Here is a 27,338-nt window from a genome sequence, read left to right on the forward strand (position 1 = left end):
TTTTAATATTTTAATTCCACAAAAATCAAACTAATTTTATTATTGTTTGTGAAATATTGTTTAAACAATTGCATATGTTTAAAAATAATAAACTTTTATTTTTTAAGTTAAAATATATGAACAAAGAAAGTTTTTGCTAATAAAAGTGTTATTTCAAAGGATAGAGTATGTGTTTTTATTTTGCAATAAACAAATTTATTTATTTATATTGAAATTTAATAAAAATTAAAATGTATTAATCATTATCAAAGGTCATTGGAATGCCCAATCAGAGCAGACTATCCGCTGTCCTGCGCGTAGCACCAATAATTAATGTTCATTTAAAAAAATTCCTGGCGCCGTGGTGTTAATCGATTTTAATTTTGCAAAATTGCAAATGAAAGGTACAGTAGACTTCTATAAGAAAAAAAATTTCAACTTGCTATCTGCTTTATTTTCAGTCCTGTAACATTTTGAAAAAATTAATTTTTTTTACGAAAGCTGGATTGCAAAATTTATTTTGCAAAATCTATTGAACCGATCTTAATGAAATTTACAGTATTGTTTTACTGTATCATAAAGTTTTTCTGGGTGAAATACGAGAGTCGTAAGTGTTAATATAAATGGTTGAAAAACGTAAAATGCGAATACTTGTTTTTGTATGGTTTTTTCGCAATTATTGCTATTTTGCAACAAGGGTGACAATTTTTTAAAGTTTTAACCAATTCTAGATTGTAGAAAATTTAATTACGCAACTTTTATGTTAATACAACTTTTCTCGAAAATGAATACTTTTAAAGTTATAATCAAAAAACGAAGAAAAAAATCGAATTTTTCCGTAATTTTTTGACATTTTGATTATTTAAACAATGTTCCGGACCTTTTTGAGAGGGAGGATAACTCAAATATTATTATATGTATTATTTTCAAGCAATTTCTGCAAAAAAATTTGAGTCACCTCTCAACGTCCAAATGTACTAATATTTTTACAGATGCGCCCTGGTCTAATAGGAGAATCTAGTGAGATATAAAGGCTAATAGACTAAGATGCAAGTTGTATTTAAATAAATATTTAAGTAAGTCTTTTTATTTAAATAAATAAGTGTTTTATTTAAAAGTAAATAAAGTCAATTCGTGTAGTTATTGCATTATGAAAGCAAATAATAGATAAATATCCACTCTATTATGTACTCCTAAACGACGTCAGACTTTTTACAAGATTTAACTACAATAGAAAACATTTCCATAAGATGATTTTCATCAAATCTCAATTATTACTTCCTACACATATAATTTTTTCATCTAAACCTCCCATTTAATCCAATTTCCTTCTTTGCAATACCTGCCTTTGCAATTTAAGTTATCCGCAGCATCTTTTAATCAAGCAAAGGCTGATTGACGTGTGATTAGGGGGCTAAAGGCAAAAGGGCATCGACTGCCGCTGATAGTAAAGAGAATGAGACACAGCCAGGTAGATAATGGATGCTGCGTGTAACCATCACTCACAAATCCAAATACACGACTATTGCATCGACTCATCGACAGTCGTGTCAACCTATTTGCCATTTGGCATTCGAAAATTGTAGGGATCGCATAACACTGTCTCGTTTCTATTAGATAAAGAGCTATATAGAGTGGTATCTTAAGTCAATTTATTCTAAAAATCGAAGAAGGATGTGAAATTAAAATTTTCTGAGACTCAATAATTTAGTCACTTTAGCTTTAGTCCGAAGGGAGAAAGAGAGAGATAAGGAGAGCAATAGATCAGTGTAAAGTAACCTGCTTAGGATTATCGAATGTTATTGCGGTAGATAAGTGAATGTCAATGGCAAATGACTCTAATATTGTAAACCAAGAACAAAGTGGACCAAATATTAAGATATTATACACAAAGATATCAAGATTGATTAAGTCAAGGTCAACATTAGTAGTATATATTAGTTGATATTACTAATCTCTCTACATGTTCCTTGCCTTTTTCCCTTGATATTTTCATTATCTTTCTTTATTTACATTTAGGTTGCCTTTTTTTGCTTTTGATGTTTCTAAATTATGCTTTCCTAGTAGGACTTCGCACACATCTTGTGGAAACTATAATGTCATTCAAATGCAATAAAATTTACATCAATAGATTCGTCTTGAAATTATTATCATTAGGCCAATTTTGAATTTGAATTAATAACGGCGTAAATTACAATTACTTTATTGAAATAACATTTTTGAAGTCCATCAAACTGACATTCATAAATACTATTAGTCTAGTGACTGAAACACCTTCCCAGCGCGAGCTAACCCGATTAGAGGAATTATATAGTTCTGTACGACTGACCAAATTATACCTGGTTTATTGTTTTCACCCAATTTTGAAAAAATGTGAAAACTTTGAATTATTTACGTCCGTCTGTCTGTCTGTTTGTCTGTCTGTCTGTGATCACAACTCCTCCGTCAATATACCAGCTAGAATGACAAATGAGGTGTCAAATGAAAGCTTATAATCCAAGGATGGTACTAACGGTGATAAATTTTACTTAAGCTGTCTGTCCGTCGGTCTCTTCGACCGCGAATATAACTTCTCCGTCTTTATACCAGGTAGAATGACAAATGAGGTGTCAAATGAAAGTTTATAATCCAAGGATGGTACTAAAGGTGGGAAATTTGATCTAGGCTGTCTGTCCGTCTGTCTGTCCGACCGCGAATATAACTCCTACGTCATTGTACCAGGTAGAATGACAAATGAGGTGTCAAATGAAAGCTTATAATCCAAGGATAGTAATAAAGGTGAGACATTTTAACTACGTTGCCTGGTCGTCGGTCTGTCTGACCGCGAATATAACTCCTCTGTCCCTATACCAGGTAGAATGACAAATGAGGTGTCAAATGAAAGCTTATAATCCAAGGATGCTACTATAGGTGAGAAATTTGATCTAGGCTGTCTGTCCGTCTGTCTGTCTGTCTGTCTGTCTGTCCGACCGCTAATAGAACTCCTACGTCATTGTATCAGGTAGAATGACAAAAAGTGTCAAATGAAAGCTTATAATCCAAGGATGGTAATAAAGATGAGAAATTTGACCTAGGCTGTCTGTGCTTCTGTCCGTCCGACTGAGAATATAACTCCTCCGTCATTTTATCAGGTAGAATGACAAATGAGGTGTCAAATGAAAGCTTATAATCCAAGGATGGTAATAAAAGTAAGAAAGTTTACTAAGGTGAGAAATTTGACCTAGGCTATCTGTTCGTTCGACTGCGAATATAAGTCCTCCGCTATAACAGGCAGAATGACAAGAAAGTTGAGAAACTTGACTAGGTTCTTCCATTTTTAGAAATGCGCCCAGAAGTACTGTTTTAGAGTCACCGGAGTAATACAAGTGATATATTATTCGACGCGACTTCGCAAGAAGAAAACAAATATATACTTCCGGTTTCATGACTGTCTGCCCGTATGTCTATCTCCTCCGGTATTAATACAGATAGAATGACAGATGAGGTGTCAAATAAAATCTTATAACCCAAGGGTGGTATTAAAGAGGAGAAATTTGACATCGGACTTCCGGTGTTAGAGTAGCAATTGTATGAACTGTTTGAAAGTCACCGAAATAGTATAAGCGATATATCATTCGACGTGCTTTAGCAAGATGAGACCAAATATAAAATTTTGGTTTTTATATCATTTTCGGTTAAAAAGTTCTAACCGGAAGTGCAAAAATAGTACATGTAACACATCAATTGAAGCGTATTGAAAAGTTGAGTTTGAATCTTTAGTTTCGGTTTTGAAGTCATTTATGTTTAAACAATGATGACCCAAAGTTTAGTAAAAATGACTCAAAATTAGTAAAATCGTTTATCAATGGAGCAAAGTTACACGAAGCGTTCAAATATCGACTTCCAGTTCTACTTTTGATTACTTTGGGTGAAAACCTAGGACTTACGAAGTCCAATTACTTGTTATCTATAAGATAAAAGTATAACGAACATTATTAATAAAAATTCAGAGTTGGCGAAATGATATAAAATGATTGTAATTTCGAGACGAATCTATTCATGTAAATTTTATTTCATTTCAATGGCATTATATTTTTCATAAGATATGTGCGGTGTCCCTTTAAGAAAGATTACAGAGTGAAGATTATTGAGTAACAGCAAACATCGAGCATTCAGTTCAAAACAAAAAAGTACAAATTTGTACAAAATAAACAAAAGGTGCTGCAAAAAATATAGAAAGAAATCACCTCCATGATGGACAGTTGGTCGGAAAAAAGTGAATATAAACAAATCAGAAACGAAAAACGACAACAGTGGCTATTTTATGACGATGAAAAAGCCCCTTCGATTGAAGTCTGGAGACCTGACAGGCCATTCAAAATGTTCCTGGTATGTTTGAAAAAAAAAAAATTGCAAGTACCTACATATTTTTAAATGAATCGTGAGAACATATGTATTAAAATCTGTTGATTGCAAAAAGCAACTATAAATATCCCGTAGATACTGCAGCTGTTATATTTAATTAATACATACAGTTAGGTCAATACTCACACTCATACATACATATTTCTAATAACAATGTATTCTATTAACGTTTATAATGCACTGCTGCATTAATCACTGCATATACGTAGTTAATTTATCTATGTGACATACATGAAAGATAGCGTTTACCACATGCTTCATGAACGGCTTCAACAATTATATCTATTAGAGAAATATTCGTATGTTATTAGTTTTTTGTGGTTACGGTATTTAAGTAAGAATTCTACGATGTTGATTTATGATATCGCATCGGTACCGTTTGACTGATTATATTTAATTGTAGCTTTGAAACTATTTTTTTATATACAATACACATTTTCGAAATAATTACGAACCATAAACACTAAGGTGCAAAAAACTACTAGTCGACGGAATATATATGTCACTTCACTTCGACGGTATACTTGAATATCTTCTGGTTGGCTTTGTAGTTTTTTGTTCTGTATTATGCAATTTACATATTATCAGTCTCCCTCCTGAAACATCCCTAAAGAACGTGTTTGTTACCGTAACTACATGATCTGCTCTGTTGACTTTGTTAGCATTTCTTGAACCGATTTCTGTAGATCTCGTTGATCTTCGTTTTTGTCATCCTCTGGAGCATCTTCTTCAAGTGTTATCTCCACGACGGAGGTCGGCAATCATCATAGCTATCCGAAATTCAGAAACGGCTTTGAAAAGTTCATTTGATGTATGTACATACCGGGTGTCCCAATAAGAATGGCTCTCCGCCATATCTCAGGAACCGTTTATAGTACAGCTTTGAGAAGAAAATATTTATAACAAAAGTTGCCTAGGGAAAACCCTGGACATTATTTTCATAATTGTAGGTCCACCGCTAGAGGGCGTAATTGAATATCAAAAATTAAAAAATCAAAATTTTACAAAATTTGCATAATGAACGGGCACTGGAAATCCGATCATCGTATTCTTCATAAAATTCTGCGCATATTTGGTTTCACAAGTTTAAGTCTACCTTTGCAAATAAGAGGTGGGGGGTGAGTGGGAACCTTCTTATGAGAAAATTTCTGTAAGTCCGCTTCTGCTAAATCGATTTTTGCATACTTGGCCTTGTTGAAAACAGCCCTTTTTACGTCAATGTAAGAGTCTTATTTTAGAAATAGCCTAATAAGTAATATGCCAGCTAGTAGGCGTTATTTAATTATTTTCGGAAATCTAGTTTTTTTTGGAGAATATTAAATACAAGTATGCATTTTTAATCCTGTATTACAAAATTAGACCAAATTAGCAACATTATACCGAAAACCGCATGTCGATACCTTTTTCTATCTCGAGATATCTTAAGAAACGTGTAAATTTTAAACAACTGTTAATGTCACCGTTAAACAAAGTTAAGAAAAAGTAGTGTGCTATGGAAAAAACAAAGGAACATTTGCCAGATGTAAACGTATATAATTAATTAAAACAACAATAAGACAAACAACACTATAAAATATAACAAAGAAATAAAAGCAATTACTTACTTAGTGATGACCTAAATGTTCAAATTGTGGCCCATCATTTTCGATGCAAGCATTTACTCTTTGAAGAGTAGATTGAACAGTTGAAGAGCAGTTTCAATTTCTGCACTCGCAATGCTTTGAATGGCGTTTCGAATTCTCTAGCTAGATCATGTTTTTTCGAGCAGTGAGCCTAGCCTAGCGGCAAAAACAAGGTCTTTAATCCGTCCCCATAAGTAAAAGTCTAAAACAGTTAAATCTGTTGCTATTCAATATACTCTTGAAAGAGTAAATGCATCGAAAATGATGGGCAAAAAATTGAACATTTAGGCCGTCACTAAGTAAGTAGTTGCTTTTATTTCTTTGTTATTTTTATAGTGTTGTTTATCTTATTGTTGTTTTAATTAATTATATACGTTTTCATCTGGAAAATGTTTATTTGTTTTTTCTATAGCACACTACTTTTCCTTAACTTCGTTTACCGGTGAAAGTAACAGTTATGTTCAGAATTAACACATTCTTTACGATATCTCGAGATAGAAAAAAAGGTATCGACATGCGGTTTTCGGTATTCTGTTGCTAATTTGGTCTACAGGATTAAAAATGCATACTTATATTTAATATTTTCCAAAGAAAACTAGATTTCTAAAAATAATTAAATAACGCCTCCTAGCTGGTATATTACTTATTACGGCTATGTCGAAAATAAGACACTTACATTGACGAAAAAGAGATGTTTTCAACAAGACCAAGTATGCAAAATTCGATTTAGCAGAACCCGACTTAAAGTCATTTTTTCATAAGACGGTTCCCACTTACCCCCACCTCTTATTTTCAAAGGTAGACTTAAACTTGTGAAACCAAATAGGCGCAGAATTTTATGAAGAATACGATGATCGGATTTCCAGTGCCCGTTCATTATGTAAATTTTGTAAAATTTTGATTTTTTAATTTTTGATATTCAATTACGCCCTCTAGCGGTGGACCTACAATTATGAAAATAATTTCCAGGGTTTTCCCGAGGCAACTTTTATTATAAATATTTTTTCTCAAAGCTGTACTATAAACGGTTCCTGAGATATGGCCGAGGGCCATTCTTATTGGGACACCCTTCTCTCAAAGCGCTTATCTAAAAGGTACCAAGCGCCAAATTGCCATTTCTGACTTAATTACATTAACTGGCTGATAATATTAAACTTTGTTTATCTAAAAAGTCCCAAGCACCAACTAAACGTCAGAGACCTCTTTTGGCAAAGGTTACCAAGTTGCGTGTTATGAATTATAGGACTCTGTTTATCTCTAAACGGATCCAAGCGACGAAAGTTTTATCATGTCGCATGTCGCTTGGATTCCTTTTGACATTCTTCATTTCAATCATTTGGTTTTCTTTTGATTAACGTGTTTTCGTAAACTCCTTCTGATAATCCTCTTTAAGAGGTGCTAAAATATACAAAATGATGAAATAAGCTGATGAGTCTTATTTGACTCTACAGACCAAGAACACGATGATGAACAATAAGACGATCCACAACATCACACTCGTCTAACAGGTCGGCCAAAGAAAGGGAGAGTGGCAAAATATCCCGGACAGTCTTTTAAATCCAGAAAAAAATTAAAAGACGGTAACAAAAAACACTACACACTGAAAGGAATATTGAATGAACAAAAACATATATCGACTTTCAGTGTAAATGTACATTAAAATGTGATGAACGTTTAATGAATGTTGACATGTTATTAAAAAAAGGTTATAATTGAATGGTACGAACAACTTATTAATGTTCTGTTATTTAATAAAACGATCCAAGTAAACAGCAGTTTTATATAAAAAGATCCAAATCCTAAAAGTAGCATTTAAACAGATTCACATACATTATTTAGATTTTATCAAAAAAGAACCAAGCGCCATTTCATACTACAAAAAAGAGAAAAACTAATTTATTATATATTTTTATATAAGACAAATATCTAAACTCAATCTTTCCCCTAAAAAATTTGAGAAACTTAAAAAATGATAAAATGCCGATTTTTAAAACTGTTAAATCTTTAATCTTAATTTACTCAAAACTGCAAAATGGCTGTTGGTACCTTTTTGATAAGCGCTATCTAATTTGCGGTTGCGCAGCCACGATATTCTGTCTACTTATGCTTCTTTTTTCTTGAATCTGTCCCTGTATAATCAATTAAAGCACGTTGTATCTCTCTTCACGTATAATATGTCCGAGAGATTTCAATTTTCTTGTTTTGAATTAAGGATTGAATTAAAGTTTTTGTAATTAAGCTTTCCATTACTTTATTCAACTTGCTCAAAACCTCTTTGTTTGTGACGTATTCTGTCCACGATATTTTCAGATTTCTTCCATACACCCACAGCTCGAATGATTTCAGGTTTTCATTCATCCCGAATTCAAGGTCCAAGCTTCCATTCTATAAAACAAAGTCGAGAAAACGTAGCACCTAGACAACCTTACTCAGCTCCAACTTTAAATCTCTTGTGCAGAGCACTCTGGAGCATAAACGTCAATATTTGTGATCATTATCATAATTATTTAGCCAATTGGGTCCACAGCAGGACATATGCCTTCCTCAGTTTCTTACAATGCTCTCTACACAGTAGGCCGCTTGTTGACGGTTTCCCGCTACTCTTTTCACGTATAGTCGGTCCATCTAGTCGATGGTGGTCCTTAGATTATTTTATAGTTCCTGGGCTTCCATTCTGTGGTTGGTCTTGCCTAAGGTCGTCTTGGCCAAGATAAATGAGACAGTGATAACATGCAAACTTGTGCACTGTTTCAGCATGACGCACAGCTCATATATGCATCATTAATACTTTCTACCGTTGTATTTGTCTTGTGATAGTTAACATTGACATTGTTTTGTTATTTTTTATCATTGTCATCACTTTCTTCTTATTCTTCTTCTGCTTCTGTAGGTGGAATGATTGTTTCATTGTAAAGTTATATAAGACATCCATTGTCCTCTTGCTATAAATAAACAACAGTTTCTAAATGACATACGTTTTTTGGAAATTGTATTACGAGCAATTTCATAAACAGTGAAAATATTTTTATAAACACAGACAGAATAATTCAAAAGAGTTCAATAGTTCATAATTGACATCATGATAGAAAAATGATTTCGCATATTTTGTTTCTTTTTCAAATCTGTGAATTTCACACCGCTCTATTATACACCAACAGGATAAAAAAAAAACAAAAACCAACCGGCAAAAAATTGCGAGAGGAAAATCCCGATAATTTTCGTGAAAACCACCATCCAGCCAGCATGAAATGTCGTCCAGAACGTGTTAATTTATCATTAGATATAGGCGGCCATGATGGCCGGCCAGAGAGGCGTCTTCGATTACCTCCTGATTAATGGTGCTTGTTTGGCGAGAAAATTCGGAAAAAAGAAAAAAATCGCACGCCCGCTTTCGCCTTCATTCGACCGCTCTATCGGACAACTTATTGTAGTGGTTTTATAATAGGGGAACTTAGCCGATAGAAACGGTTTGGAAAAGTTATGATTTGCGTAGGTAAAATTCTTACTGTAAAGGGTATTTTTAAGTTTTGTGGATAAACTTACATCTCAAAATCTTCCAATTTATTATTTCACAGTTTTGAGGTTCCATGTAACGACTTCATAAAATAATATTGACAATAACAACAATTGTAATACAACAACTAGGCTATATATTAAGAGAGAAATCGGAAAGGAGCTTCAGTCTTAAGTAGGGATGCACGTAGTACGTCTCATTTCGCATTTTTTCCCACGCGATGGGACAGCAATTTTTGCTTGGGACAGTCTTGGACCAAGTGCAGAGCAGCCGTCTCCAATGTCCGAATAGCTATGATGATTGCCGACCTCCGTCGCGGAGATGGCACTTGAAGAAGATGAAGGTCTTGCGTCAATACATCTGGTCTTGATTTTAGTCTTGCAGCAAGAGTCTTGCAAGTCTCGCAGGTACGTAATAGAAGAGATACATTTTAAGCTTGAATTAACATAGCCATACTAACGATCAACCAAACTAATATATTAGGTCTGGATCCCGCGTATGAAAAAAAGATTGTTAATAGCTTAAGGGTGTCTAGTCGGATAAACTTTGAAATATGGGAACACTGGAACAGGGGCAGTTTTAATTGTGGAACAGGTTAAAAATTTGGAACGGCCAGACCACGAAAATGGCACATGTATTTTGTCCGACAGAACAGACTTAAACTCTCCGAACAGAGGTTAAACTCTCGTGCAAAAATCAGACTGCTATTTATCACTAAATGGGCGTTTTAATGAGTGGAACATGTGGAATATGTCAAATGACAGGAATTATGACAGGTGATAAAGAGCAGTCTGATTTTTGCATGAGAGTTTAATCTCTGTTCGGAGAGTTTAAGTCTGTTCTGTCGGACAAAATACATGTGCCGTTTTCGTGGTCTGACTGTTCCAAATTTTTAACCTGTTACACAATTAAAACTGCCCCTGTTACAGTGTTCTCATATATCAAAGTTTATCCGACTAGACACCCTTAATCTATTAACAAATTTTCAGCTTGCTATTAATCAACTTTTTTTTCATACGCGGGATCCAGACCTATATTATTTAAACAACTGACACCGGATGGGGTTTGAACCTTTCTATGTTGGCACAATTTACACAAATTTACACAACTTCGGATGCATGAATTATTTCGAAAAACTCATCAAATTTGCTTTTATGTCTTTTTGATTTATGACTCAAACTCTCATTACTCCGACTAGAACTATTTCAATATTCGTCACTCATGTCAAATTGTTATCACTCCGAGAACAATACGGATTAGATGAAAAAAAATATTACATTAGACTCGAAGAAAAGCCCAATTGTGAATAAAGTTTAGTGATGTTGAAAAAGTAACTGTTCGTTACTTTATACTTGTTACTATCCAATGCCTAATAGTCCAGGGCGGATCTGTTTTGAGATGGACGTTGAGAGGTGACTCAAATTTTTTTGCAGAAATTGCTTAAAAATAAATCAAATAATAATATTTGAGTTATCCTCCCTCTCAAAAAGGTCCGGAACATTGCTTAAATAATCAAAATGTCAAGAATTGAAGGAAAAATTCGATTTTTTTCTTCGTTTTTTGATTAGAACTTTAAAAGTATTTATTTCCGAGAAAAGTTGTACTGACATAAAAGTTGCGTAATTCAATTTACTACAATATAGAATTGGTTGAAAATTTAAAAAATAGTCACCCTAGTTGCAAAATAGCAATAATTGCGAAAAAACCATACAAAAACAAGTATTCGCATTTTACGTTTTTCAACCATTTATGCTACACTTAGGACCTTCATATTTCACCCAGAGAAACTTTATGATACAGTAAAACAATACTGTAAATTTCATTAAGATCGGTTCAATAGATTTTGCAAAATAAATTTTGCAATACAGCTTTCGAAAAAAAAATTCATTTTTTCAAAATGTTACAGGACTGAAAATAAAGCAGATAGCAAGTTGAATTTTTTTTGCTTATAGAAATGTACTGTACCTTTCATTTGCAATTTTCAAAATTAAAATCGATTAATTACCACGGCGTCAGAAAGTTTTTGAAATAAACAATAATTTTTCGTGCTACGCGCAGGACAGCGGTGTTCGATTCACACAGGTTGATTTCCACCAAAATTTCTTCCAATCTTTATCTAATATATTATTTTCTTACTCTATATTTTGTTGTATTTTAATTTTTTAATTCCACAAAAATCAAACTAATTTTATTATTGTTTGTGAAATATTGTTTAAACAATTGCATATGTTTAAAAATAATAAACTTTTATTATTTAAGTTAAAATATATGAACAAAGAAAGTTTTTGCTAATAAAAGTGTTATTTCAAAGGATAGAGTATGTGTTTTTATTTTGCAATAAACAAATTTATTTATTTATATCGAAATGTCATAAAAATTAAAATGTATCAATCATTATCAAAGGTCATTGGAATGCCCAATCAGAGCAACCTATCCGCTGTCCTGCGCGTAGCACGAATAATTAATGTTTATTTAAAAAAATTCCTGACGCCGTGGTGTTAAGCGATTTTAATTTTGCAAAATTGCAAATGAAAGGTACAGTACACTTCTATATGCAAAAAAATTTTCAACTTGCTATCTGCTTTATTTTCAGTCCTGTAACATTTTGAAAAAATGAATTTTTTTTACGAAAGCTGGATTGCAAAATTTATTTTGCAAAATCTATTAAACCGATCTTAATGAAATTTACAGTATTGTTTTACTTTATCATAAAATTTTTCAGGGTGAAATATGGAGGTCCTAAGTGTAGCATAAATGGTTGAAAAACGTAAAAGGCGAATACGTGTTTTTGTATGTTTTTTTCACAATTATTGCTATTTTGCAACAAGGGTGACTATTTCTTAAATTTTAAACCAACTTTATATTGTAGAAAATTTAATTACGCAACTTTTATGTCAGTACAACTTTTCTCGGAAATGAATACTTTTAAAGTTATAATCAAAAAACCAAGAAAAAAATCGAATTTTTCCTTAATTTTTTGACATTTTTATTATTTAAACAATGTTCCGGACCTTTTTGAGAGGGAGGATAACTCAAATATTATTATTTGATTTATTTTCAAGCAATTTCTGCAAAAAAATTTGAGTCACCTCTCAACGTCCAAATGTACTAATATTTTTACAGATGCGCCCTGGTCTATAAGTACCGAATACCAAGCCGAGAATTATGGTAGGGGGGCCCAAGCAGGGTTTTTTGCAGTTACTCGAGCGCGTCAGATTATCATATGGGGACAAATCTGGTACCCTGTAGATGTTCCTCTACCATATATTTTCTCTTAACACAGGGGAGTTCGTTAAGGGGGGTTAGAAAAAAAAAATATATCCTTAAAAGAAATTTGTGAGTCAAAAAGTTTTACAAAAAAAGCGAATATTTCGCGAAGAGAACGTCAGATCTAAAAACTAAAAAATACGTGGTCAATATTTTTCAAAAATCTATCGAATGATACCAAACACGACCCCCTACGGAGAGGGGTGGGAGGTAAATTTAAAATATTTTATTTCAAATTATATAAATAATTATTTCAAATATAGGCGTTGAACGTTTTTACTCACCACAAGTCTGCGACTCTACGCCATTAATACCACAAGCGGGAAAACATACTGAGGCATTAGAAGATCAAGAGAATGAAAATTTGTTTATTCCATCACCTTTAAAGGGAATTCCGACTCCCTTTAAGAAATCTCTATTTTGGCCTGGAGAAGTAAAAAAAGGAAATTGCAAAAAAGCAGTAAGAAAATTAACACCAACAGTTGCGACATCTGAGGAATTCATTGAGTACCAAAGGAGAATTGATGCTGAGAAAAAAAATAAGGAAGTCGCTAAAGCTGCAAGAATAGCAAAAAAGAAAGACGCAGCTGCAAATGTAGCTAATGACAAGGCTGATTGTAAAAACCCGAGAAAAAGTAAGTATGAAAAAGGTGATTATGTTATTGTGACTTACGAATAAGAACTGTTTCCGGGTTTAATTCTTAATAGTGCTAAAGAAACGGCTACTGTTAAAGCAATGACCATGAGCGGCAATAATTGGAAGTGGCCAGAAAAAGAGAATGTTTTAAAATACAGTACACGTGATATAATAACCACCATTAATCCTCCTGTACCTTTAAATAAAAGAGGTGTCTATTATGTACCAAAAGTGATAAAAATTCTTGCTTGTTTGAATAAAGTAGAATACAGTTAATTTTATGTAAAGTAATCGTAAATAAAAAATGTATAAAAAATGTTTCTAGCCTATAGTACATTATTTTATTATATTTATGTGTTTATTTAAGAATATCAAATTATGGTCGGTAATCGGGACGTACATGGTCGGTAATAGGATAGTATTGAAATAGCGGTCGGAATAATGTTCATTTGTAACCAAAACCCTGAGTGGCAAAAAACATTATTTTTATGCCGATACACGTTAATACGCCGTCCAGACTCTCGCCGAAGTCGATCGAGGTTCAACAAGTACGAGAGTGTAGACGGCCAACTTGTGTAACTTTGCCTAACTTCGTTCCACTTCCGAAATCTGTCGGTCTGGCGCGTCCGAGTCAAAGGGATCTTTGTCGGTATCGCACCGATTGAATGTGTTCCTCGCGAAGTAGAACGAGTGTGTAGAGAGGCACTTTGGACTTCGGTCAACTTTGGCGAAGTAATTTCGCCGAGTGTGGAGCCCGTTTTAAAGAAAAGTAAATAGCTCAGTTGATTTACGTATTTCTAGAAAATTTGATAATATAAAGCTTCAAAGCAACAAGTCTGACAGATTAAATTTCTTATTTTTTTCATAACTTAGCTTGTACTTCTATAAGAGGTCGGTAAAACGGACGAGTACCTTACCGCTTATTTTTATTTGCCTATGAGGCATAGCTTGGGTGCTTCTAACTTTACCTATCAGCACCTATTGTTTCTTGAAAACGGCTACAACAATAATCTTTTTTTGCGTAATAAATTGGAAGTAAATTATAGTCTTCGTTTGAATTCGGCTTTATAAAATGGTGCTGCTAACTTTATGGACGCCACAATAAGAAATTTGTGTAAAATATATTTTTAATGCCTTTATTCTTATTATCTAGTACATATTTCATTATTTTTTATGTTCGTATCTAATTGGGTAGTTGTGTTTCTTCCAAAAAGTAATCGCTTACAATCGAATAAACTAAATAATAAATGATCCTCGTGCCATAAATAATTCCCGAAAAAATTGCGGTCTCCCAGAGTCAAGATCGTCCCAAAAGTCCCGGCAAAGGTCCGATCCGTTGGATTGACCCTACTTGTTTATTATTTATTGCCAGATATTAAAGTGAGTCTCCGGAGAGGGAATCGATTCGATGAATTACGTGGTGTTTTCTTGTATCTAATGTCTGGGAGAGTAATAACTTTCTGGTAATGTTCTGTGAAAGATGGTCGATATAATACTTTGTTGCAGAGAAGCTTTACTTACGGGAAAAGATTTATGATGAATTTTATTAATAATACTTTTCAACAGAGACCAGTAGACAAATCCAGAAAAATTTGCCATATTGATGGCAAATCTCAATCGAGAAGGTACTTATGAGGAGGACGTCACAAGCCTAGTACCATTGCCAAAACTTAGCCAAAACTGAACTCGAGATGATAAGGAAATGACACTCACTATCTGCTGCCATTTTAAATCTTTTTTACATTACTGTTGAGTGACTTAATATCTGTACGTCTGATATCTTGACTACTTAACTTTTAACTATTTTAAAATCATTCCATGTTTCTTGACAGAAGAGGATGCTAAAACCCCATGACAAGACCCCACGTTAAGGTAGGCAAGATGCCCTCACTCCCAAAATTAATTTTTTAAGTTCTAATTTCTATGTAATTAAAAAATAAGACTCATTGCAATTTTAATCCGCTACCCTCCACCACCCCTAATTATTTTTTAGTTTTTTTTTTATTTTCGGTAAGATGCAATCAATTTAAAAATTTCAAAAAATTCATACACATATTGAGACTTTTACAAAACTATTTTTTAGGGGTTTTGTGGTATTTTCTTCATTTTATATAAAATAGATCAAATCAAGGTTTTCTTGTTATGTTATATATAATTTGAAGTATGTAAATTAGTCCATTAGAATTCAAAAAGTATTTAAAAACTGGCCGAAACACTGTAGGTAAGTAACTGTGAGTTTTGAAAAATCATGGTATTTTGGGGGTTTGACGGTGTTTCGCCTAATTTTTAAATGTCCTAAAGGACTCATTTGTTTCAAGTTATAATCTATAAAAAACCTTGATTCGATCTATTTTGAAGTGTCGAAAATGAGGTAAATCCCCAAAAAACCCTAAAAACCAGTTTTTTGTGGTACTATTAAACCCGTAAAAAAATCAGAAATATATTTTGGAAATTGGATCTAACAGCCATTTCTAAAAAAAAAAAACGATTTTTTCGAAAAAAAAAGCATTTTTGGTTTGTTTACAACAAATTTTGTAAAAGCCTCAACTATGGATGCGAGTCTCTTAAAATTTTTAAATTGATTGCAACCGAGTGAAAAAAAAACGAAAAAATGACGTTTTAAGGGGAAGGGAGAAGGGCTGGCGGGCTAAAATTGCATTGTCTTACTTTTAACACATTAAACGAAAAAAATGGAAAAAAAATGATTTAGGTTGTATCGATCTTAAAAAATATGATAAATCTCTCAAAAAATCACAAAGCCCTTAAAAACCCCGAAAAAACATGTTTTTGGGGGTTTAAAGGTCTGTCGCCCAATTTTTGGATGTCTTAAAGAAAGGACTCATTTACTTTAAATCATATATATCCGATAAACAAAACCTTGATTGGGTAAACCTATAAAATGGGGAAAATTCCCAAAAAAACCCTAAAAACAGTTTTTCGGGGTTTTGAAGGTGGCGGACTTTAGGGAAAAATCTTAAAAATACCAAGAATACATTTTTGTGGTAGAATACACAAAATAAAAAAAAAAATAGACCTGCAACCGTCTCCAAACTTAAGTTATTATCCTTTTTTGGAAAAAAATAATGCATTTTTAGATTACGTATACCAAACCTATGGGTCTATTAAAAATAAACAAGTTTTGTAAAAGCCTCAACTACGTGTGTGAATTTTTTGAAATTTTTAAATTGATTGTAACCCACCGGGAAAAAACAAAAACCAAAAAATTACTTTTTTTTGTGGTATGGGACTACATTTTTTGTGGTATGGGACGGGAAAAGGGAGTTAGTCGTAGATTAAAATTGCGCTGATTGTTATTATTTAATCATGTAGAACCTAAAAAAATTAAATAACAGAATTAATTATGGGAGTACGGGTATTTTGCCTATCTTAACAGACGTTACCCTTTGCTTTGGAGCTACCTGTAAAATGGCATCGTGGTGTCAAGAAAACTGTAACTGCAATAAACATTTGCAAACTGAATATTTGATTTACTTTTCAACTATTTCCAACCACCTTCAACTGTTCACAAAAAGTTATGTTTTAAAGCTACAGGTTTCCCTGGTTTTTTTTGTTCCACGCACGTAATCAATCCTAATGTCTTATTATTCCGTATTTAAGTTTTTGTTCTGACCTTTTCATTCTGTCTATACAGTTGCTTGGAATTCTTTCATAGTTCCTTCTATTCTTATATGTAACATTGTATTCTACAAAAAGTGTACCTTCCTTAGATAAAATTAACAAAACTCTCTTTATTTAACAGTTTTTCTCACCTCAGCGACAATCAATATTTCTCATATGAAGTCGTTGGCACAAAATCACGCGATAGCGGTAAATCTTACCAGAAGTATTCCTTGATTTATACATTCTTGCCGAGTTTTGTCTCTTAAAATCGCTTCTAGCAGGACATAAAGTTCCGGTTTGCAGGAAATAGAGATATTTTGTGTCTCCAGCAGGAATTTATAAAGTATGTTCCACGAAAACTCTTCACAATTTGTGTAAAAATAAATATAGAGATTTTTGTCCTACATAGGACAGTATAGAATAGTTTGAATACAGAGCTTGTTCAGAGGAAAATGAGGGATAAAATATTAAGGGAAAACAATGAAAAGGATGGAAGGTCTAAGAAAAAAAAAACGATTTAAAATGCCAAAACAGTACATTATCCAGACCAGCGGTTCTCAATCTGTGGTATATGTACCACTGGTGGTACATATCATTATTTGCGGTGGTACACAAAACACAAAAAAATTAAAATAGTAGTACTTAGTAAGTCTTGATAACGCAATTTAAAAATATAGGTGGTACCACAAATAAAAAAAAGAACTGTAGGTGGTACATGACTCAAAGAGTTTGAGAACCGCTGATCCAGACTAATAGGAAGGAAGCCTTGAAAACACTAAAATGAATCCAGATATGCCCACCTACAAGTCATCCTGCAAGGAAAAATATTTGGAAAGTGAGGTCCAAGAAGAATAAGAACATCCTGGTTAAAGAACCTTAGAACCTGGTTCAACACTACATCTGTGCAGCTTTTCCGCGTTGCGGCAAATAAGATAAGGATTGCCAACATTCGTCACGGATAATCACAAGAAAAAGATACTTTGGTCCTAAATATTTCGTTGGATTATTTCGTAATTTTCTAGAGAGTCCGTAATTTTAATACAATTAATTGCAGTTGTAGTCCCATTAGTAATATACAGTGATGAGCGCGATAATAACCGGCAAAATAGCGCAAAAGATGGAAAATGTATTAAGTTGTGAGATAAAAAGAAATGAAACTACTGGAGGTGGGATTTTATCCGTATTAACTTATAATTTACATTACCATAATGGATAGTTTCCACCTTTATACCTTTAAACTTTAGCTAATTAACTTCGGTCATAATTCTACGTATGAAGTTCTTTCAAACCTACTTTTAATAGGTTATTTAAGTATGTCTTCTTCTTCTTTGGTTTTTTCTTCTACCTGCATGGGTATTTTGCTACTTCATCGTCTTGGAATAAAGGAAAACTCCCTTATTCACCTACAATTTAGAGTTGATATCGGACAAATACAACAAAAATGAAACCTTTTCCCGTTCAGAGATAACTGCCGACCATTACACAATCTGCTTCTACTTCTTCTTCTCGTTCTTTGATTAATTGGCAATTTTGAATTGTCATGGGACAAATACAACAAAGGCAAAAACCTTTCTAGTTTAGGGACAACTGCCGATCATTACAAGATTCCGTAATGTGGCCTCGGTTAGTTGAAGTGAAGAACCCAGATGATTACAGAATGTTTAGACAAAAGACTGTATTGATATTTTACCTAGATTTGAATGATCTAGTCGTATGTAATTTTTGATATATTGTTCAAATTATTTATTATTTTATCCATTCATTGCCAATATTTTGCTTTCCTCACAACTACGTATGACGTTAACATGACATTAACATTTTCTTTATTTCGCGTAAAGTAAAAATCAATTGAAGACAATAAAGCAAATGTAAATAAAAACAGTTTAATTAGTAGTAAAAAATTAACTTAATTTCTACAATGATTTTAGAAGTCAAATTTTTTACCTTTGTTTTATTTGTGCCATGACAACCTAAAATTGCCAATTAATCAAAGAAGGTGAAGAAGAGGTAGAAGCATATTGTGTAATAGTCGGCAGTTTTCCCTGAGCGAGAAAAGTTTTTACCTTTGTTGTATTTGTCCGATATTAACTCTAAATTGTAAATGAATAAGGCATTTTCCCTTTATTCTGAAAGGATGAGCTGGCCAAAATACCCATGCAGGCAGAGGCCAATAAACCAAAGAAGAAGAAGACATACAGTCATAACCTGCTAAAACTAAGTTTGAAGGACCGTCATATCATAGAGGTATATATTAACACAGAGTGAGCCTACCTTCCGCGCTTCCTGACGACAAGATCTCATGGACTGGTTTGCGGCATCTCTTTCTAACATATTGTATCGAGAAACTAAGATGACATTAAGTGTGAGTATAGGTACGGAAGGGGAGGACAACTGTCGCAGCTTTACTATGCCTAAGAGTGAAACAGCACTAATCCAAATTAAAAATATGGTGTCGTCACTTCGCTCTGAATGACACTCTCTCTATGCAAATATATAACTCTATAGTTAACTATGGTTTATTTTTTAACCAGGAGGAGTAAACTAGAAAGACAGATTCACGCCCAAGAAAGTCACTAGAAAAATAACCAAATACATCTTCTTTTTTGGTTGATCATGGCGGCCCTCAACGGTAATCCATAAATATTATATTATATTAATACGTCGCTGAAGAGTTCTAAAAACAACTGTTTTTTATATCAAATCAGCGCTCATCAATTAGATGAAAAAACAAAGCACAAGAAAATAGTTTCAGAACCAGACCATAATCTGTTATTATTTAAATTGCAAATACTCGTGGAACACATTATATTACATAGAATAATGCAAAATCGACAGAACCACGGGCGGGTTTTGTGATTTACGATCACCTGAGACACGTGCATGTTTCACCCACCTGGTGATGACAACACACACATAAGATGCATTTACTATTTTCTAAAGGATCGTTTAAACACAGCGATAAATCAAACAACTTATCAAGGTCAATCGAGTTGTTGCAACTTATCATTGTGTGTAAACGGTGCATCGCACAACTTATCAAAGTTGGAGTTGGGTTGAAGGTGGTATCGCATTGAATCGCAGCGTCTAAACAGCGTTTCAACTTGTCATCACAACTAGTTGCTGTGACTTATCGTTGTGTTTAAACGCCCCTTAATATTACAGTCTGCAAGTTTCAGATTACATTCGGTATTGTATGCCATTTTAAAAGCCGGCATTTGATGGAGTACCTATTCACAATATTTACTGACAACTTCACCAAGGTTATGTATGAGTCACCGGTTATAGATTGAAAAATGTGTGGAAGGAATAGTTCAGGCAATTTTGGAATTACATATTCTAAAATATAATTTTCGACAAATTAGTTTTTATCTTGCTCTCTTGGATAAGTGACCGACAATGGGTAAAGATACATAATTTTAAATTTAGTCTGTAACTAATTTCTCTGAATAAATTCAACCAATAACCGTTAAGTGGCTGGTATGTCGGTTCGCTAAACTCAGACACAATGGCTAGTGATTTTAGTAAATAATTTGGCCAAGTTGGTAAAATTGGCAAAAAAAATTACTAAATAGTTAATAATTACTAAATAGTTAGTAATTTTGCCAATTTTGGCAAAATTGGCCAGAAACAAAAAAATTACCTACTAAAATCACAAGCCAGTTGTGTCTGCATCTATGTTACCGGCCAAACCCGATTTCACGAGAAACTTGTTTGGCCTAGGCCAAACTGCCAGTGTCCTGAAATCGGGTTTGTTCTATAACATATACATTACAAATCCGCAAAATATGAAGGAAAGCTAGAGTGATGGCTCTCTCAAATTAGGGAAGGTGACTGTACAGAGTTTTAGACCTGTCTATCTTTTGTGTCACATTTTCAAAGAATTTGAAGGAATGATACTGAAGCAGGTCACTGAATTTGTGGGGTCTAAAATTATTCCAGAACAATGAACAAGTGATAAAAGGTGTAGCATTGAGAGATCTATCTACTATGACTAGTGCGACCAACTAGCCCGAATTACGAAATCGTGTCCCAGCGTCCCGGACAAGGCTTCCGGGCCATCCGAATTTTCTACGTTTTGGTAAAATAATATTTTGACATTTTGAATACGTTATCTTTCTAAGAATTCACATCAAATTGAATTGGTAGAAGGAAATAAGTCGACAATTTCTAAAGTGTAATACTAATACCACATCCAAAACGCATGCATTTTATATCGTGGTATTAAAGTTCTACGAAAACTCAAACTCTGGACTTTTCCCGTTTCTGTATTTTAATTACCGTCTTCTGAAAAGACGATTCAAAAACATGAATATGAAACAATGATAATTATATTTTTATATTAACCTAAGGTTCTATTTACATGAAAATCCAACGTCAGTTGATTCTCTAATTTTTCCATTTTGAAAACGATTTCCAGATTTGAAGTCAAAACGTCAAAAACTGACAAAAATGTAATTATCATTACAACCCATCCCATCAAAAAAGTTTTTGTTAACATGAAAATGTTGAATAAATAATCAATAAAATGATGATATTAAAGTTCTATATAAAAAATGGCCCGATTTTCATTGAAAAGTCCCGGATTTTAGGTATTTTTTTCAGCCTTGTCCCGAATTCGACTGAAAAGGAGTTGGTCACACTAACTATGACACAGAATATAGAATTTTACAAAATTATTCGTCCTGTACTCAAAAATTATCTGCCTATTAACATTAATGCGGAAATATGTAGAAACATTTAAACAATTATAAATATAATGAATATTTGTGGAAAACGACTAAAGGTGCGTGGAAGTTCTAATAAACATCAATTAAGTGAAAAACAATTAAAAATTCACCACGAAAATAGCTGAATATAGCTTAGCCCAGTAAATGAACGGGAAATACGACGAGACCGTGTAATTTTGAGGGGCAACTCCGAATTGCATGAAAATTTGGATTTAGGTTCTACTTACCCTCCACTTCAAAGTTGAAATTGTGCCGTTGGTTGCTTTTACTTGGAGGGGTGACAGTCACCCCTTCTCGGGGGTAAAAACCATAGAATCAATATAAGACCGGAAATGAATAAATTGACTGATTTTAAGCATTTTTTGTTCTATAGAGCGTTTTACGTCAGTCAATACTTTTCGAGTTATTTGCGATTGAAAATGTTTATTTTTTGACAAAAAAACTATGTTTTCACACGGTTTTTCGCAAATAACTCAAAAAGTAAATATCTGATCGAAAAAATATTCTTAACAAAAGTGTAGCTTATAAAAAACCGAAAAAAATGGTGTATCAGTAAAGTCTATCAATCGAGTAAAAACAAAGTTGTAGCTCATGAAAAATACGTTCTTATTCGTCTAACTCCAAATCGAATATTTCAAGGTGAAATCACCGAAAAATTAAGCACTTTTCGGGAAAAACTCATTTGAACTTTTTTAAAGTGTTTATTAAAAGCTTTATTTCAATTGTTCATAAAAGTCTCTAGCCTTAAAAATAAGCGAGTTACGCTCAAAATAATGTTGGCCCTCTTTTTTTTTGGTAAAAAAATCATGAAAATCTCCCCGTGTTTAACTCACCAAATGAAATTAATCGCTATCGCTTTACGAACAATTTACTTACTTATCTATCTTTTATATGATCTGTCAGTCTCGCCGGATTAAAGTGCTTATTTTTGAAAGGGGTATAGTTGAAAAAGCTTGAACGGGTCACTCTCCACGAGTGTAGGCAAATTTTTAACAGCCATATCTTAACCAATTTTTTTCTCACGGAAAAACAAAATGAAACTAGCATATTTATAATAGCAAAACCTACATTTTTTCACTCTTTAAGATTTTTCTTATCGCTAATAATTTTTAAGTTATTTTGGAAAAAGGAAATTTTTCAAAAATTTTTAGAATTTTTTTTACTATAAAACCATATTTTTTCAAAAATAATCACTTTAAACCAATCAAACTTACAGATTGTATAAACAATACACATACAGTTAAAATGAAGGGTAAAGCGGTAACGATTAATTTTATTTAGAGTGCTAAATAAAAGGAGGTTTTCACGATTTTTTTTTACAAAAAAAAGGCGCCAATATTTTTTTTAGTGTAACTCGTTTATTTTTGACTATAAATTTTTTTGTAAAAAACAAATATAAAGCTTTTTTTAGATAATTTAAAAATATAAATAAGCTTTTCCCGAAAAGTGCTTAATTTTTCGGTCATTTCGCGTTGAATTATTCGATTTGGAATTAGACGAATAAGAACGTATTTTCATGAGCTACAACTTTGCTTTTACTCAATTTATAGACTTTACTGATACACCATTTTTTTCGTTTTTTTATAAGCTACACTTTCGCTAAGAATATTTTTTTCGATAAAATATTTACTTTTTGAGTTATTGGCGAAAAACTGTCTGAAAACGTAGTTTTTTTGTAGAAAATTCAATATTTTCAATCGCGAATAACTCAAAAAGTATTAACTTACGTAAAAAAATTTATAGAACGAAAGTTGCTTATAATCTGTCAATTTATCCATTTCCGGGCTTATTTTAAACACGCCTTTTTCACCCCCCGAGAAGAGGTGACTGTCACCCCCCAAGTAAAAGCAACCAACGACACACATTCAACTTTGAAGTGGAGTGTAAGTAGAACCTAAATCCAAATTTTCATGCAATTCGGAGTTGCCCCTGGAAATTACACTCCAAAACGGTCATTTATTGGGCTAGCTGTAGGTATATTATACAAACACGAAACAACCAGTTTATTGTTTACTAACAAAAATTACGGAAACGAGTTCATAATTTTGAAAAGTTTTAATATCAAATTGCTGTGGACTGTTTTCAGTATAGTGACTCAAGCATTTGGCTACCGATTTTTTCGGATGGGGTGGATTGAAGTGAAATTTGACCTGCAGATAGGGAGTAGAGAAAGAAACTAAAGTGCTATATAGTGCCGATGTGTGCGTTTACCCTAGAGACGAAACTTTATCCAACATATATTTGAACATGAATTAAATCTTTAAAATACGCAAATCTTAACCCTTCGAATTCTTTTCATACAATGATGTTTTTACAACCAAATAGCAAAAAGTTTCTCAAATAAACTGGTATACCAATTTTCAGGAAATTCCTTGAAATCTGAAAAAATTGGTAGCTTTTCCCTCATTTTCACCTTCAATGACTACGATTTTATGGTCTTAGCGGTGTATCACATACAGTGAGCACGTAAAGGTTGGAATAAATTCATTTTCTCGAGAACGGACGATTTTGGAAAAAAATCCCGAAACAGGTCAATTTTTATTTTTAAATTGCGACTTTTTGGCATATGTATCATATTAGTGACGTCACCCATCTGGGCGTGATGACTTCATCTATAATTTTTTTAAATGAGAAAAGGGGTCGTGTGAGAGCTCATTTAAAAGGTAATTCAATTCTCTATTCAGTAATATAAACATTAATATATTTATTTATACAGGGTGTAAGAAAAAAATTTTTAATTAAATTTATTGACATAAAAAGAAGAATAAAAAGAAGAATGTGTGTAATTTATTTAACTCAAAATACATTATACTGCTATCAGAAAACAGGAAATAATGTTTAAAATAAATATTGCTTTTTGCTTAAATTCAATATTAAAGCCGCCACCCACCTTCCTCTTGATAGTTTAAACATTCAATTTAAGCCAAAAGCAATTATTATTTTTCAAATAAACATTTTTTTCTGTTTTCTGAGAGCAGCAAAATGTATTTTGGACTAAATAAATCACATGCATTCTTCTTTTTATGTCAATAAATTTAATTTAAAAAACATTTCTTTGGACACCCTGTACAAATAATTATGTAAATGTTTATATTACTGAATAGAGAATTAAATTACCTTTCAAATGAGCTATCACACGACCCCTATTCCCATTTAAAAAAATCATCGATGACGTCACCACGCCCAGATGGGTGACGTCACTAGTATGATATATATGCCAAAAAGTCGTAATTTAAAAATAAAAATTGACTTGTTTTGGGATTTTTTTCCAAAATCGTCCATTCTCGAGATAATGAATTTATTCCAACCTTTACGTGCTCTCTGTATATGTTGTTCTGAAGCTATTTTCTTGTGGCATTTTTATAATCAAGTATATTCAAATGGGAAATAAGCCACAATTTTACCTAAAAATGATTTTATTAACGTTTCGACGCCCAATCGGGTGTCGTTGTCAAAATACAAAATAATACTAAATAAACAAAAATGTTGTTGCTTAGTAAAAAATTCTTCTAATAATTTATTTAATCTGACTCATTTATATCGGCAATTCAGACACGTATTATACATTTTAAAGTAGACGACTTTAAAATGATATTGCCAATATTGGTGAGTGGCGTTCCTGGGACGACTTTACTAAAAGATAGTTCATTCGATTACATGAAATCAATCCCAACTCAAGAATATCCGCCACAAAAAATCATAGCATGTGATCTGTCTTTAAAAAGACAACCAAATGCAACGGTGGCACTGAAATTTTCGCGTTAGAGATTCCATAGTAAATCACGAGGGAAAACCAGGAAAAACCTCGTGATACTATCCCGACATCGTAAGTATTTGGGTTTACATTTAGTTTACTCTCAAAACTAATACCAAATTCTGACTTGATATTTTAAATTTTAAATAATACAAAAATACTAAATATGTACTAAAATACTAAATATGTACTAACTCGATATGTTACTGATTTACTAATTGTGGTATTTTCTTTCTATTGACTTCCTCCTTTAATATGGGTAACCACATCCTACTGCATTCTACCGAGGAATTTGCGTCACAATTGGTTTCATTTAGCATAATTAGAGCCGCTTCTTTGATTTTTCTCTTTTTACTATCTGCTTCTTTTAGGACTATACTTGAATCTCTCCACTGAACTCTATGTTCATTATCCCATGCGTGTTGACATATTTGAGATCTATCAAATTCTCTATTTTTTATATAAGACTGATGTTCATTTACTCTAACGTCTAATGGTCTTGACGTTTCACCTACAGTAGACTCCCGTAAGTTCGGCCTCGGTTAGTTCGGTCTCCGCTTAGTCCGGCCGGCTCTCTGAGCATTAGTCACACACTTTGCACATCAAAAATCATTAGAAAAGGAAATTCAGAAAAAAATTACTGACTTTTTTTAAGTGTTTAAGAAGCCAAACCACCAATGTGCAATAATATTTTTAAATTTTATTAGGCCCAGGGTTCTGTAAGTATTGTTTTATAGTATTTTTGTAACGGTCTATCTTTTTATATATGTTAAAAATATGTCAGAGTATTCCTCTGTGTTGTCTTCTACGTAATGTACAAATGTTTTGTTTTTGCTAGATCCATACAAACAATAAATGGGCATTTTTTAGATAAGCATCGGTTAGTTCGGCCACTTTTAAGTTCGGCCTAGGGTCCGGTCCCGAAGTGGCCGAACTTACGGGAGTCTACTGTATATAAAATTGTTCGCATTCACAAGGTATTTTATAAATACAATTCTTTGTTCTTTCTTGTTCACTGTTAGGTTTAGTTTTAGATAGAATAGATCTCAATGTGTTTGTTGTTTTGAATGTTGTTGATATGTTGAATTTATTTCCTATTGTTTTAAGTTTCTCGGATATTTACATATGGTATGGTTCTTTTACATATGGTATTGATATTTTCCTCGTATTATTTCTTGTGAATGTTGTAGGATCCCCTTCTAAGTTGTTCTGTTCCATTCGATCCAATCTTGACAATTCCTTATTTATAAACGATATGGAATAATCATTTTTTAATAAAACAGATGTTAATTGTTTTTCTTCTAAAAATGAATTTTCGTTAGAACAAGTAATTTTGGCTCTATCATATAAGGATTTAATGATTCCCTTTTTAACGTTGATGTTATGATTTGATTTGTAATTGAGATATCTGTTGGTGTGTGTTGGTTTTCTATACACTTGAGTCTCATATCCAGTATCCTTCTTTGAGACCAAAACATCGAGGAAAGGTAGGGTGTTATTGTATTCCTTTTCCATTGTAAACTTTATTGTCTCTTCTTGATCGTTTATAATATTCAGGAACGTATCCAGCAATTCCGATCTATGAGGCCATATGGAAAACACATCATCTACATATCTCCACCATACTGTGGGTTTTAAATTTTGTTTAGAAATGATATTAGTTTCGAAATCCTCCATAAACATATTAGCCAATAATGGAGATAAAGAAGAGCCCATTGCGAGACCAAAATTTTGTTTATAGAATTCATTATTTAGTTGAAAATAGGTATTATTAGTACATAATGTCAATAACTCCATTATAGCTGATATATTT

General features: G+C 32.8%; 1 protein-coding gene across 4 annotated transcripts in view; it reads right to left on the reverse strand.

The window, feature by feature from the left end:
- The window catches only part of LOC114335486 (EGFR adapter protein-like), a 1,026,571-nt gene that overhangs the window by 176,635 nt on the left and 822,598 nt on the right, over nt 1-27,338 (reverse strand). The window contains exon 1 of one of the 4 annotated variants that reach the window (XM_050644413.1): nt 4,510-4,616. The exons of the other annotated variants lie outside the window; for them this stretch is intronic. The gene's annotated coding sequence lies outside the window, so the exon portion shown is untranslated. Of the gene's footprint in view, nt 1-4,509; nt 4,617-27,338 lie in introns of those variants that run through there. 4 annotated transcript variants of the gene reach the window in all.

The sequence above is a fragment of the Diabrotica virgifera genome, chromosome 2 (assembly GCF_917563875.1).
Source record: "Diabrotica virgifera virgifera chromosome 2, PGI_DIABVI_V3a".
NCBI classification, from domain to species: domain Eukaryota; kingdom Metazoa; phylum Arthropoda; class Insecta; order Coleoptera; family Chrysomelidae; genus Diabrotica; species Diabrotica virgifera.